The sequence below is a fragment of the Leuciscus leuciscus genome (assembly GCF_965113295.1).
Source record: "Leuciscus leuciscus genome assembly, chromosome: 3".
In the NCBI taxonomy this organism is placed as follows: domain Eukaryota; kingdom Metazoa; phylum Chordata; class Actinopteri; order Cypriniformes; family Leuciscidae; genus Leuciscus; species Leuciscus leuciscus.
Window position 1 is genome coordinate 30,749,887 of NC_138727.1, and position 12,434 is coordinate 30,762,320.

At 37.6% G+C, this 12,434-nt stretch overlaps 1 protein-coding gene across 2 annotated transcripts in view; it reads right to left on the minus strand.

The window, feature by feature from the left end:
* igf2bp2b (insulin-like growth factor 2 mRNA binding protein 2b) overlaps window positions 1-12,434 on the minus strand; it is a 47,586-nt gene that overhangs the window by 27,147 nt on the left and 8,005 nt on the right. The window lies entirely within an intron of this gene.

A 12,434-nucleotide genomic window follows, 5' to 3' on the forward strand; every position in this document is an offset into this window, starting at 1 on the left:
CAACTGACATTATTACTGTCTAACTGAAATACTTCTGCTAATCAGCTGTGGGCCACTATTACCTAAAACTGTGTCTATTAATGCAGATTGTCTGTCGTTTTCACTACTTTGAGGAAAGATTAAGCATGGAGCAAGATTTGTTTTACCAACGTTTATGTTACATCAGTCATTCACGCTAGAGCTCGGCTAATGTTTACATTGTATACATGCACTGTTCTTGATACAGTTTCCACGTGTTCACCGCAATATTCCAAAAATACTCTGTTAATAAATTAGTACAAGTAAAATAATTGGTTTGTTAATGGACATGCACTTGTTAATGCTGATGGAGAGGAATTACAGTTGCAACATCCCATAATGTACCTCAAACTTAGTATCACTGAAGAAACGTCCTGCTCGAGTCGTCCTTGCGATGGAGGTTTGGGTTGAATAACAGTTCTTCCAATGTTTCATCATCGGACTCGCGCTCACATTGATAAGGTAAAATCGACGTCATTGTTCGTTACTGTGTTTAGTTTACGGTGTAGGAAGCCTCAGGACAAGCAGAGCTGACGTTGTTATAGCAATGGGCTTTTTTTTTTTTTGCCGCGCGCTGTACGCAGTAAACCAATCACAACAGACTGAGCTGTCTGGCCAATCAGAGCAGAGTAGCTCGCGGAAAGGAGGGATTTAGAGAGATTGATTCACTTGACGAGTCGTTTGAGAATCACTGAAAAATGTGGTAATGTGCAAATGTATATTATGAGGAAATTAAACAGTTTTTTTTACCTTTGATGCATGTAAACCTGTTGTAGGAGACTCCAAAACAACATTAGGAAACTTTAAAATAGCATAATAGCCTAGGGGCCCTTTAATAGACGTCTAAACCAGCCCAAGAATAGACTAGTCATCAATTAGATAACATGTCAAAGAAATAAAACCAAACACCTCGTAATCACTGTTGACTTTGCTTACATGATGGAATATCATACATCTCGCAAGTTATTTTGGCAAAACGTCATGTAACCAAATTCAAGGTTATTTTGGCAAGAAGTGGATTACTCATAGGCGGACTATATCGAGTCTATAGTTAACTGTGCTAAGAAACTGCTAAGATGCTAAGAACCGCGCATGGCTCACAACCTGACAACCTTCTGCATGAATCCAAATGTTTCCATATTCGCGATGTGTCTCGATGCTAACTATTATTTATTATGTAAACTAGGCTTTGTAAATTGAGCAGTGTAACTTATGTTTAACAAGTTACTTTTGTTAATTATAAAACATCTTATTTTTATAATGAACAGGCTGCCATGTCAAGTTAGCAATGGTAGAACTGATATTTGTGTGCACGCGAGGTGTGAACCACTTAAAATAATAATTTATGGTCAGATAAGAGTAAAACATCATTTGAAACTGTAAAGGGTTTACTTTTATTTGTGTACACTTACAATAAATTGTGTTTTTATAAAATCAAGACAACAAACATATGGGCATAGGCTACTACTTGTTGCACAGTTTTTTTCTTTCATTTTGATAATCTGTTAATTATTTAAATGATATATATTTAGCATATTTCTTCCTTTTATATATATAATTTTCATCTTTTTATCTCCATTCATTCCATTCACACGCTGCAGGTGTGATATGTGACAATGTGTGAATCCTCATGCTCTGTTTAAGCTGCTATTAGCACATGTAAAACTAAACCCCTGGAAAAATGATGGGTAACAGACACTTATTCATTCTAATTTAATTTAATTCTAATTTAACAATCTTGTCGGTTAAAGTTTAATGATCGGTTAACAAGTTTCGGGTGTCAGGAAACTTCCTAATGTTTTAACAGCCTTGAACGCTTGCATCTCAAATAAATCTGGAATAACCATTTCGAAATAAGCACAACAATGAGTCTAGAATCTGCTGAACTCCTGCAGGTAGATGTAGGATATGTTTGAGGACCTGGGACCCTGAAGTGGCAGTGGCTCCCGCACGTTTAAAGAAACGTCTAAGCTGAATTAACCCGATTTCCCACTTCGTCTCTTAATCACTTAAGCACATAAGCGTCCTGAAAGTGTGCAAAGTGTCAGAGCCATAAAAAGAGAACAAGTGCATTTCCCACTGTGACAAAAGATATAGAAGATAATAAATATTAGACAGAATGATAGAATGACTAAAAGATATAAGTCCCAATCTTGGACTACAACTGTATACCAAGTGAATTAAGATTTTATATTGAAAGGTCTCTAGCCAAGCACTTTGCATAATCTCCCTCAGTGCTTTGTTGTATAGAAAAATAATTTTACCTCCTCAGCTGAAATCATACCTCACCTTAATCAGATCTGCAGTATCTAGCCATTTAGACTAGCAGAATCACATCTGAAGGTCTCGATCAGATCACGATCGGCTCTGTGTGAAACCCCCTGAAGTGAACAGGGTCAATTCTGTCCATTGCTGATCTCAGTCAGAGCTACTGACATTGGGATAAAAGCTAATGCACTACTGACCCCTTAATGCATTGAGTGATCCATGTGAACCTTCACCTCGGCTCATTAGATGGATCTATACTAGTCAAGCCTGAACTTCTATGTCACTGTGTGAACCAACCACTTGAAGGTCTTGGGAAGATTTGCTTTAGACATCAGAAATATTGTGTTAGTCCTTCTAATGTTACCTAATTAATACTGTGCATGCTCGGTTTGAAAAACCTACCGAGCTGCTCAGAAAAACAACATTTGAAATGTAACTATCTATTTTCTAAATCCATGTTCAGGGTTTAAAATGTACACCCGCCAAATGTGGGTGAAAATGAACCAAGGCAGGTAACGCATCTATTTTTGTTTTATTTTCATCACTAGCCAAATTGGTGGGTTATGATTCATAAACCATGTCCTCCTAAAAGGAGGCTCCAACATTTGCAAAACAAGGCACACACTAGACGCGTCATGTCTTTCATATTTGGATACATTATTTTATTTAGCTCTACTCTGCTTCTGTCGATGACGCCCTCCTAAAACTCCAGAGGCTGTTCAAAATCCTACCATGCCGCTCATATAGTTTTCCATTAAATTACATTTCTAACGATTTCGGACAAATGTTGGAATGTATTGTCTTCACACAAGACTGTATGATGATGCAATCGCTACTAAATGAGTTAAGGATCTATCAGCCTGCGCCATCTAGAGTTACATGCCAGAACTTGGTATTTTCATTGCGACCACAAGGCGACATAGGTGCACTCATAGATATCATATAATAAAGGCTAGATGTCTCGTCCGCGCTGCTGGCCAATGGAGGTCGACGTCCGGCTATCTTGCCACAGGGAGTTTGCTCACTCGTAACATTGAGTTTTAATGGTGCATGTACTTTTAAATAACCATAACTTGCTCAATTTTCTACCGATTTTTCAAACGGTTTGGTTTGTTATAAACGTCAGAGATGTAGTTATGACACTGCATACATATTAATAATTATAACAATGGACTTCCATATGAATGAGTTTTAGCCACGTTAATAACGTTTGTAAGAAACCAAACCGTTTGTAAATCCGTCAAGATTTCAGCGAGATAAGAGGATTTGTGTGCGTGCTGATCACTCACCAGATCAGCACGGTGATCTCACAGAGCTCGCCAGAAAGCTTCCCTGTGACAAGATGGCCGCCGGTGATGCCGTTCGAGACTCCGCCTTAAGACATCTAGCCTTATATGGATATCTATGGGTGCACTCCCAACTCAAAGGGCGTTCCAAAGGGTGAGCAACTGAATATCACTGACTTCAAAGATACCTTGTTTTTGCTAATTTATAAAGGCTGATTTATACTTCTGCATTGGACCTACGGCTGCATGTCGGTTTTCATTTATAAACTGTGTCGTTGTCCACGTCGACATGCAATTACACATGCAGACCGCTAGTGGGCAGTTTTCACAGGCATGTTGATGGTGTATTTGACCCATTATTTGTATGTGCTCTGTATTTTTATGCTAATTACAATATAGAACCAAATTTAGCTAGACATGCTGACTTTTCCTGTTTGGAGCTTCAACTAAAGTAGAGAATTCCAGAAAACAAACTTATGAAGTTCCATGATGGTTAGGATGCCTTCCTAGAAGTCAGTAGGTAGAGATGCTGCACACTAGGTTTTTCTAACGGAGCTAGTCTTATGACTTAATTATGCAAAAAAGAAAGTAAAAAAGCTGCCTGGATCCACTTAAGATTTCACTGGTGTCTGCATGTGTCAAGCAGAATGGTGTTTTGGCATTGTTGCCTTTATATTATCATTTACTGTCGACATGGTTTTAATTCTGAAACCCCTGTTGTTGTTTCTTTATTGAATATGAAAGAGCCAGAAATAGAACCACTCTTCCTTTCTTCACATTCCAGAGGTACACCTGGACATCGCTTGCCACATTAACATTCAACATGCACTATTTTAACACAGCAGTATCCTGCTGCCCCCAGTGGCTAATCCATTAGCATTCTGCATAGCTCAGTCAATTATTTATGAGTTGTGCTGTGTGTATTAGCATTCTGATGTCCTCTACAGCAGGAATTAGTGTTTAAGAGTAAACAGCATTAATTAGCATCCTTGACAAAGTGAGTACACGCAATGCATTAGCTATTTCTAAAACACAACACAGCAGGATTTTTGGCTAGCTGAGACAAATAGCAGGTGCTGAAATTCAGTTTAGTGAGAAATTCTTAGATTATATTATATTGTAGACCTGCACGATTCTGGATGAATTGATGATGATTTTTGTTTTGTTTTAAATAGAGATCACAATTCTCCCAAGATTCTGAACAGACAACTAACAAAATAACAAGTAATTTAGAGGATCTGACAAAATGTCAATTTCTGCAGTCTATTTAAAAATTTTCATACATTTTAATGAATCATTTTTTTAACCATTCAATGATAAATACCTCACTCATTTCATTACTGGATGAATCAGCTTTTCTGAATGAATCTCTTAGTCTTGAATGAATGATTCTATGACAAATATTTTGAACAGTCACTTGTCGCCACCTAGTAGCGTAACAATGTAGTCTATACAATCATTATTTGAAGAGCCAAGTTACTTTCAAAAGGTGATTTGATCACTTCCGTAGACAGTGTTTATCCAAAGTTTTTTTTTATTCCAGTACGTCCACTGTAATTTTTTGGAATATTAATAACATGGAAATTACGATGCTGTGTGGTTGAAAAGACTGTTTGCAAAGCTTTTTCACACCTTGATAGCCTAACTTTCAGCAGTAGCGCAAACGCAGATTTGAATGTTCCGGTGTGATTTTGTCAAAGGTTTATTACATGGCCAAATTGTTGTCATTTAGGAATGAGATTGTGCGGGTGTCCTATTGTAGACTATACATTTTCTAAACTCACTCTTAAAATAAAGGTTCGAAAAGGGTCTTGTTGCAGTGATCCCATAGAAGAACCATTTGTGGTTCCCCAAAAAACCTTTGAGTAAACAATCCTTAAAAGATCCATTTGTGTTTTCTTAGTTTGAATAACATTTTATAATCTAAAAACCTTTGTGCATGGAAAAGGTTCCATGGATGTTAAAGGTTCTCCATATAACCATCAATGCCAATAAATAGCCTTTATTTTTAAGAATGTTTTCTTTCTTTCTTTCTTTCTTCTGCAGAAGATATTTTGAGAAATATGTTTTCTTGTTGTTGTTGTTGTTGTTGTGTGAGTGGATGTCAATGGTAATCACACTGTTTGGTTGCCAACATTCTTCAAAATATATTATTTTGTGTTCCACAAAACAAAGAAAGTCATTCAGGTTTGGAACAGCATGAGGTGGAGTAAATGACAGATTTTTTTGATGAACTGTTCTTTTAATCTAAAAGCTGGTTCACACTGTTGACACAAACGTCAACATTTTGAATGTTCTAAGGGATTGATGTTGGATTTACAATGTTGTGAAACACAACTGCCATTATCACACTGCCCCCACAAACACTAGCAGGTTTAACATAGCCTACTAATCCAACAACTGAATTTGACGTTTGTTACTTCAGTGTGTGAAACACATGTAGAGTCAGTGGGGACATGTCCCTAGTATCAACTTTTAGAAAGTGCAGAAAGTTTAGAAGATTCAGAGTACAATAATGACATATCAGGAAGGAACAGAACAGGAAATGAGAACCGTTGGGGGAATAATACCATTTTGCCAATATTAAAGGTCCCGTTCTATGCCCCTTTTCACAAGATGCAAAATAAGTCTCTGATGTCCCCAGAGTGTGTATGTGAAGTTTGAGCTCAAAATACCCAACAGATCATTTTTTACAGCATGTTTAAATTGACATTTTTTGGGGCTCAGAAAAACGAGCCGTTTCAGTGTGTCCCCTTTAAATGCAAATGAGGTGCTGCTGGACGACACAGGGGGCGGAGCTTCATGAGCTCGTGCTCAGTCTGTCAGGAAAAATCAAGCGGCAACATTCTAATCTGAAAAATGAAGCCTACCCGGAAGTGCGAAAAACTGCAAAACATCGAAAATCCGCTAGGGGCAGGTCCCAAAAGGGAGCAAATGTCCATACACCCCCATGTTAAAATGTCCGTTTTCACAGCATAAATTCATGTTTTTACAGGTTGGTCCCATGGACTTTTATTGTATTTTTCGATAGGTTCCGAGTGCCTGTCAACTGTGAGGGGGGTGAATTTTTTTCTAACTCGTTAGTTTAGATCGTATTTAGATATAAAATGTATGACAAATAAGGGCGCGATTGACAGCTTGATTGACAGCTGACAACGAGCATAGGCTGCGCCGAGTGGAATTCCTGAAATTTGACGTCTCGGCCATGATCTGACACAACAAATCATACCTGTAAGTTATCCTTTCTGAACATTTGTATTGAAATATGGCGCCGCCCATACCCCCCATAAACGGCCTCAAAACCGTTCTTCAGAAGTCTATGGGTGACGTCACAGACGCTTTGTCCATATTTTTTACAGTCTATGGGAAAAATTCATCTCACGGAATGATGATAATATCAGAAACTCTCTGTAACGGCGTTCATTTCGAGTCGGACAATAATGCCTACAGAGTCAGAGTGCTGTATAGAGATGAAACAGGTATGGTTTAGTAGTTTAATTACGGTTATTATAACTTATTTGTCATCTGCTTGTAGGCTATGTATCCATTATTTATTAATAGCCTACAAGTCTGCTGTCTGAATGATGATCAAACATGTACTGATGAGTTTAATAAAGTTTATTGTACATCACACAAAAGATGAAGCGTCAGTTTTACTTCAGAAAATCACCGTAAGAGCTGAGTAAACACAGTAGGCTAAGTTATAAGAAGTGCGCAAGTAGCCAGTAGAGTTGAGGGAGCATTCCTGTGGGCGGAGGTTAGTCAAGAAACGGTTCTGGTGATGTCACTAATGCAGGATGTAGAGGGGTGTAGTCCAATCGAGCCGTTTTTTGTAGTCAACTTCTGTTAAATAAAATATCTCGCTTGGCATTGAACTTTGAGCTTTATAATTTTACAGATATTATTTATGCTCTAACAGCAACATTACACACTAACTAAAGTTTGAAACATGGAATCGCATGCAACGGGACCTTTAAAAGACTTACTGCCAATCAAATGTCATTTTCTTTACACCAACATTCTGAATATAATCAAGGTCCTGTGGCTTATTGATTTAATCACAACTAAACCTTTAATCTATATAAATTATAATCTATAAATTCAGATTTTCTGAACTTTCCTGTTGCACAAACAGTAGAGCATAACAATGCAAAGTTGCAAAGCGTACAGTTTGAACCAGTGTTGTCAAAAAATAAAAAATTTCCGCAGTATCGATAGACTGATACCAGCTATGCTTTCTTGCACTCTCTTCTGTCAGACAGCGAGTTAACACCTCCTCTGCCTGATTCATCTCATTCACTCCGGTTAATTTCGCCACAGGATAGCAGGTATTGGTCATTATTTTACTCATTCCAGCAGGTTCCACACTCACATCCAAAATGCACTCACATAAATCCTCCTCTCAAACAGCTCGAGAGTACCAAATTGAGTTCTTTTTCGTGGCTTATTGCACCTAAATGGTCAAATACATACACAGTTCTGTCAAAATGGCCATCTTGGCCAGTGTACATGTAAACACAGTCAGTTAGGTCTAAAGTGAACGTAAACAGTTCGGAAAGAAAACACATTTGTAACAGTATATTGGATCCATGTATAAGCTCTTAAAGTGACAGCAGCCTAAAAAACCTGCTGCTGTTTGTGTCATTAATGTTAATAAAAAAACTAAAGAAAAAGAGAAATCACTTGCTTCATCCCAATTCGCCTACTTATATGTCCTGAAAGTATGTACTGTTTTTGAGAAGAAAAAGTACATACTTTTGAGTGTGAAGCAGAAGAGTATGCAAGCTTTGGGACATAGCCTTCTACTCCGTCATAATTGCGTCTTTAACGGACGCTTTGTTGCTTAATAACATGCAACCCCGTCACTGTTTAAACTGCCCCGTCAAACATCTTGTCACAGTTAAAATCCTCCATATTCAATTACATTTAATTTCCTACCGTTTCGGAGAGAAATCTGCCAGTCATGGATCTTTCATTTGGAGAACTCTCCTCATGTTTGCATAATGATGCATTTAAAAGTTAATGACCAAACGCGTCGTTATAAAAGTTCACTATGCTGTTTTTGATGAAATATAATGTGGATAACATTTAATATATATTTTTTTTGTCAGGTTAGATGGGCTACTGATTATTAATCACTCAAACTCCTTTATCTTAACCGCTCTGCTTAACCGTCGGTCTCGCACATTCGTCATGTTTGCAGTTTTTTAACACTTTTTATTTGTGTTTGTAGTTCTAAACGAATCCACAGAGCAATGGGTTGTGGGCAATATTAGCCATTAGAGTGTGCATCGAACTGCACTTCGGAATCTAACTGGAAAAAGTAGACCATCAGGGTATCTTTGGAATACTTATTTCAGCATACTACGATTTGTGACACACTAATTATTCCGAATACTATTTAGGATGGATAGTATGCGAATTGGGACGTAGCAACTCAGTGCTCTTGACTGAATAACTTTTGTAACTTTAATTGTAAGGTTCATTCTGTATTTAATTTTTACAATGAAGACTATCCAGTGTTATTTTACATTTGATTACTTTGTTCGATTTCTGTATTATTTATGCACCTTAATAGACCTGAACAATTTAAAGCACTGTTTATTTAATTTGTATCCTTATTCTATTGTATTTATTTGTGTTATTGTTTATTTGTTCTTATTTTATTCATTTTTTTTCCATTTTTTTTTTATTCAATTCAGTTCAAAGTTTGAAATCAAGCTTCCTTGTGCTGTGTGTAAGCTACTGCACAACAAAATCGGCCCTTTGTAAAAACACAAATACAATGAGTGAGCAAACATTTAGGTGAGATAATTGTAATGGTAATTGATCAATGTTTATATCTGAATATAAGCCTAAATGGGGATGGGGATGGGGATGGGGATGGGGATGGGGATGGGGATGGGGATGGGGATGGGGATGGGGATGGGGATGGGGATGGGGATGGGGATGGGGATGGTGGGGATGGTGGGGATGGTGGTGGTGGTGGCGCAATGGATAAGACACATGCCTTTGGTGTGAGAGACCCGGGTTCGAATCCACTGTGAGACACCAATGTGTCCCTGAGCAAGACACTTAACCCCTAGTTGCTCCAGAGGCGTGCGACCTCTGACATATATAGCAATTGTAAGTCGCTTTGGATAAAAGCGTCAGCTAAATGAATAAATGTAAATGTAAATTAAAATCTGTACATCATATAAAGCGATCATGTCTCTTCAGAAGACTTAAATTAAACCACACGATTCATATGGATTAATGTTACAATGTGTCATGCACTTTTAGAAGCTTGAAAATACTGATTGCCCAGAATTTCAATAGATGGACAAAAAATTAAATAAAAATATCAATATGGCAATTTTTCCCTGTGGTATAGAAAATGGAATTGAATATATATTTTTTGAAAAGTATTTTTCAAGGTACCGTATTGAAATTCCAGTTTTGTGACAATACTAGTATGAACTGGATAACTTGTATACCTTGAATGCAAAAGTTGCTTTGGATAAAAGTGTCTGCAAAGTGCATACATGTAATGTCTAATTGGTGTGAACTAACCTTGTGCATTTCATATAGGTAGTTTATGTGCAAGTCTGTATTCACAGTCTTAACTTGTGTAAACAATGTAAATAATGCATGAAGGGTTCTGTGTAACATTCTGCAGTTATAGGATAAATCGGACAGATATCAATAAGAGCAGGTAACAGAGAGGAATACTAAAACATATGCCCCTCCTCCTGAGGATGCACTGCCAATTATATCCCACTTGGAACACATTCAAGATGTATGCGATGCAAATGAGGTTTGAGGACTCACGTCCATATTTCAACATGTGAGAGGCATACTTTCTGCATAATTATACTCAGCATGCCTGATTTGCATATGTATGAGTCTCCCATTCCGCATCCTCATTAAAAAACAAGACAGTGAAGACAGAAACTCTAAAACACACTAGACTCTGTGTGAAAAATGTGCGAAAAAAAGAGAACAACTACTGTTACCCATCTCTACCGGTCAAAAGTTTGGAACCATCAGGATTTTTTAATGTTTTCCAAAGAAGTCTCTTAAGCTCACAAATGCTGCAAGTATTTGACCAGAATACAGGAAAACTGTAAGTCTTCACTGTCACATGAACATTCAAAAATCATTCTAATATGCTTATTTGGTGCTCAATAAATATTTCTTATTATTATCAATGTTTAGAACTGCTTAATATTTTGATTCTTTGATTAATAAAAAGTTAAAAAGAACAGTATTTATTTGAAATGGATTTTTTTTGTAACATTATGAATGCCTTTACTCTCACTTTTGATCAATTTAATGCATCCTTGATGAATACATTTTAAGCCTTACATACCCCAAACCTTTGAATAGTAGTGGATCATGGTTCCCACAAAAACAATTAAGCAGAAAAACTGTTTTCAACACTGATGAAGAAGAACATTGATCAGCTAAGAAATGTTTCTTGAGCATCAAATCGGCATACGAGAAGGATTTCCGAAGGATCATGTGACACTACATATTGGAGTAATGATGCTGAAAAATCAGTTTTGCCATCATAGGAATAAATCGCATTTTATATTAAAATCCAAAACAGTTTAAATTGTAATAATATGTCACAGTATTATTACTGCATTTTTGATCAAATAAACGCAGCCTTGTTGAGCACAAGAGACTTCTTTCAAAAACATTCAAAAACTATGAACGGAAGTGTATATAATACCTTTATCCAACTTGGTGCCGCTGGTCCAGTGATCATGAAGACAGAGTGACAGGACGAAAACTTTTTAGATAATGTTGTCATATAAGAGAAGAGTTTACCCAACAACTCTCCTTGTCTTTTCTAAGTCAGTTAGTACATAGAAGAGGTGGCACTGAGTTCTAGATCTTCATCGCTGCAGGAATCACAGATTCGGTCCAGAGCATCCACTCATTCATTGCTACCGAACCACCAAGATTCCTCCCAAATGTGAAAAAGACAGAGTTCCACAGTTTGTGATGTCAACGCTCTGTGTTCCACATTCTTGCCTTGTCAAAGCCCACGTACTCAAGCAATTCATGCATGGTGGAATCAGGACACAACGTGGCCAGAGTCTGAGCCATGTAGCGCTCTACCAGCAGACACGTCATCCTTTAATCTGAGGACTCTGGGATTATTAGACACAGGCAAGGCCTCTATTAAGTGTGGTTACAGCCCCTGCCCCCCAAACATATGCACTCATTACCTATACTCAGCTCACTACAATCCTCCTGAGGGGGTAAAAGGAGACAATCCAGCACGTACACCATCCGTAGACGATGTCAAATGCACACACACATTATGCTTTTTATGGCGAAAAACAATCTGTGATGATTTCCCCAATTGTATGTCAGTATGCACCGGTCCGCAATGGAGACTAATTAAAAACCCGCTCATGTGTTTTAATAATATCAGTATCGGATATAGATCTAACCTGGCCATCAGATCACTGACTATCACGTGATTCACAAGAGGCTGAAGAAGCATTATCTCCATCACAACCTGATCCTCATCCTCTGACCCAGTGTGTGTGTGTGTGTGTGTGTGTGTGTATCCATATCCAGTAGCTCAGCATCTAAAGAGCTGACCTAGTGTGTGTGCGCGCGCGTAATCATTTTATTTTGATAATGTTTGACATTTCTGATTTATCATTTAGTGTTTTAATGTCATAAGAACAGCACAAGCGGTCAATGATGGTGTCTTTTGTGGCAAAAAACACAACTTGCCCAATTTTGAGTAGGACATGACAGAAAGCTAAGACCTAAAGTTCAGTAAGAGTCAGATGTTAATTCGCTAAGTGTTCAGTGAGTTTGTTTAGTTAAGAATTTGTTAACATTTTTCAAATGATA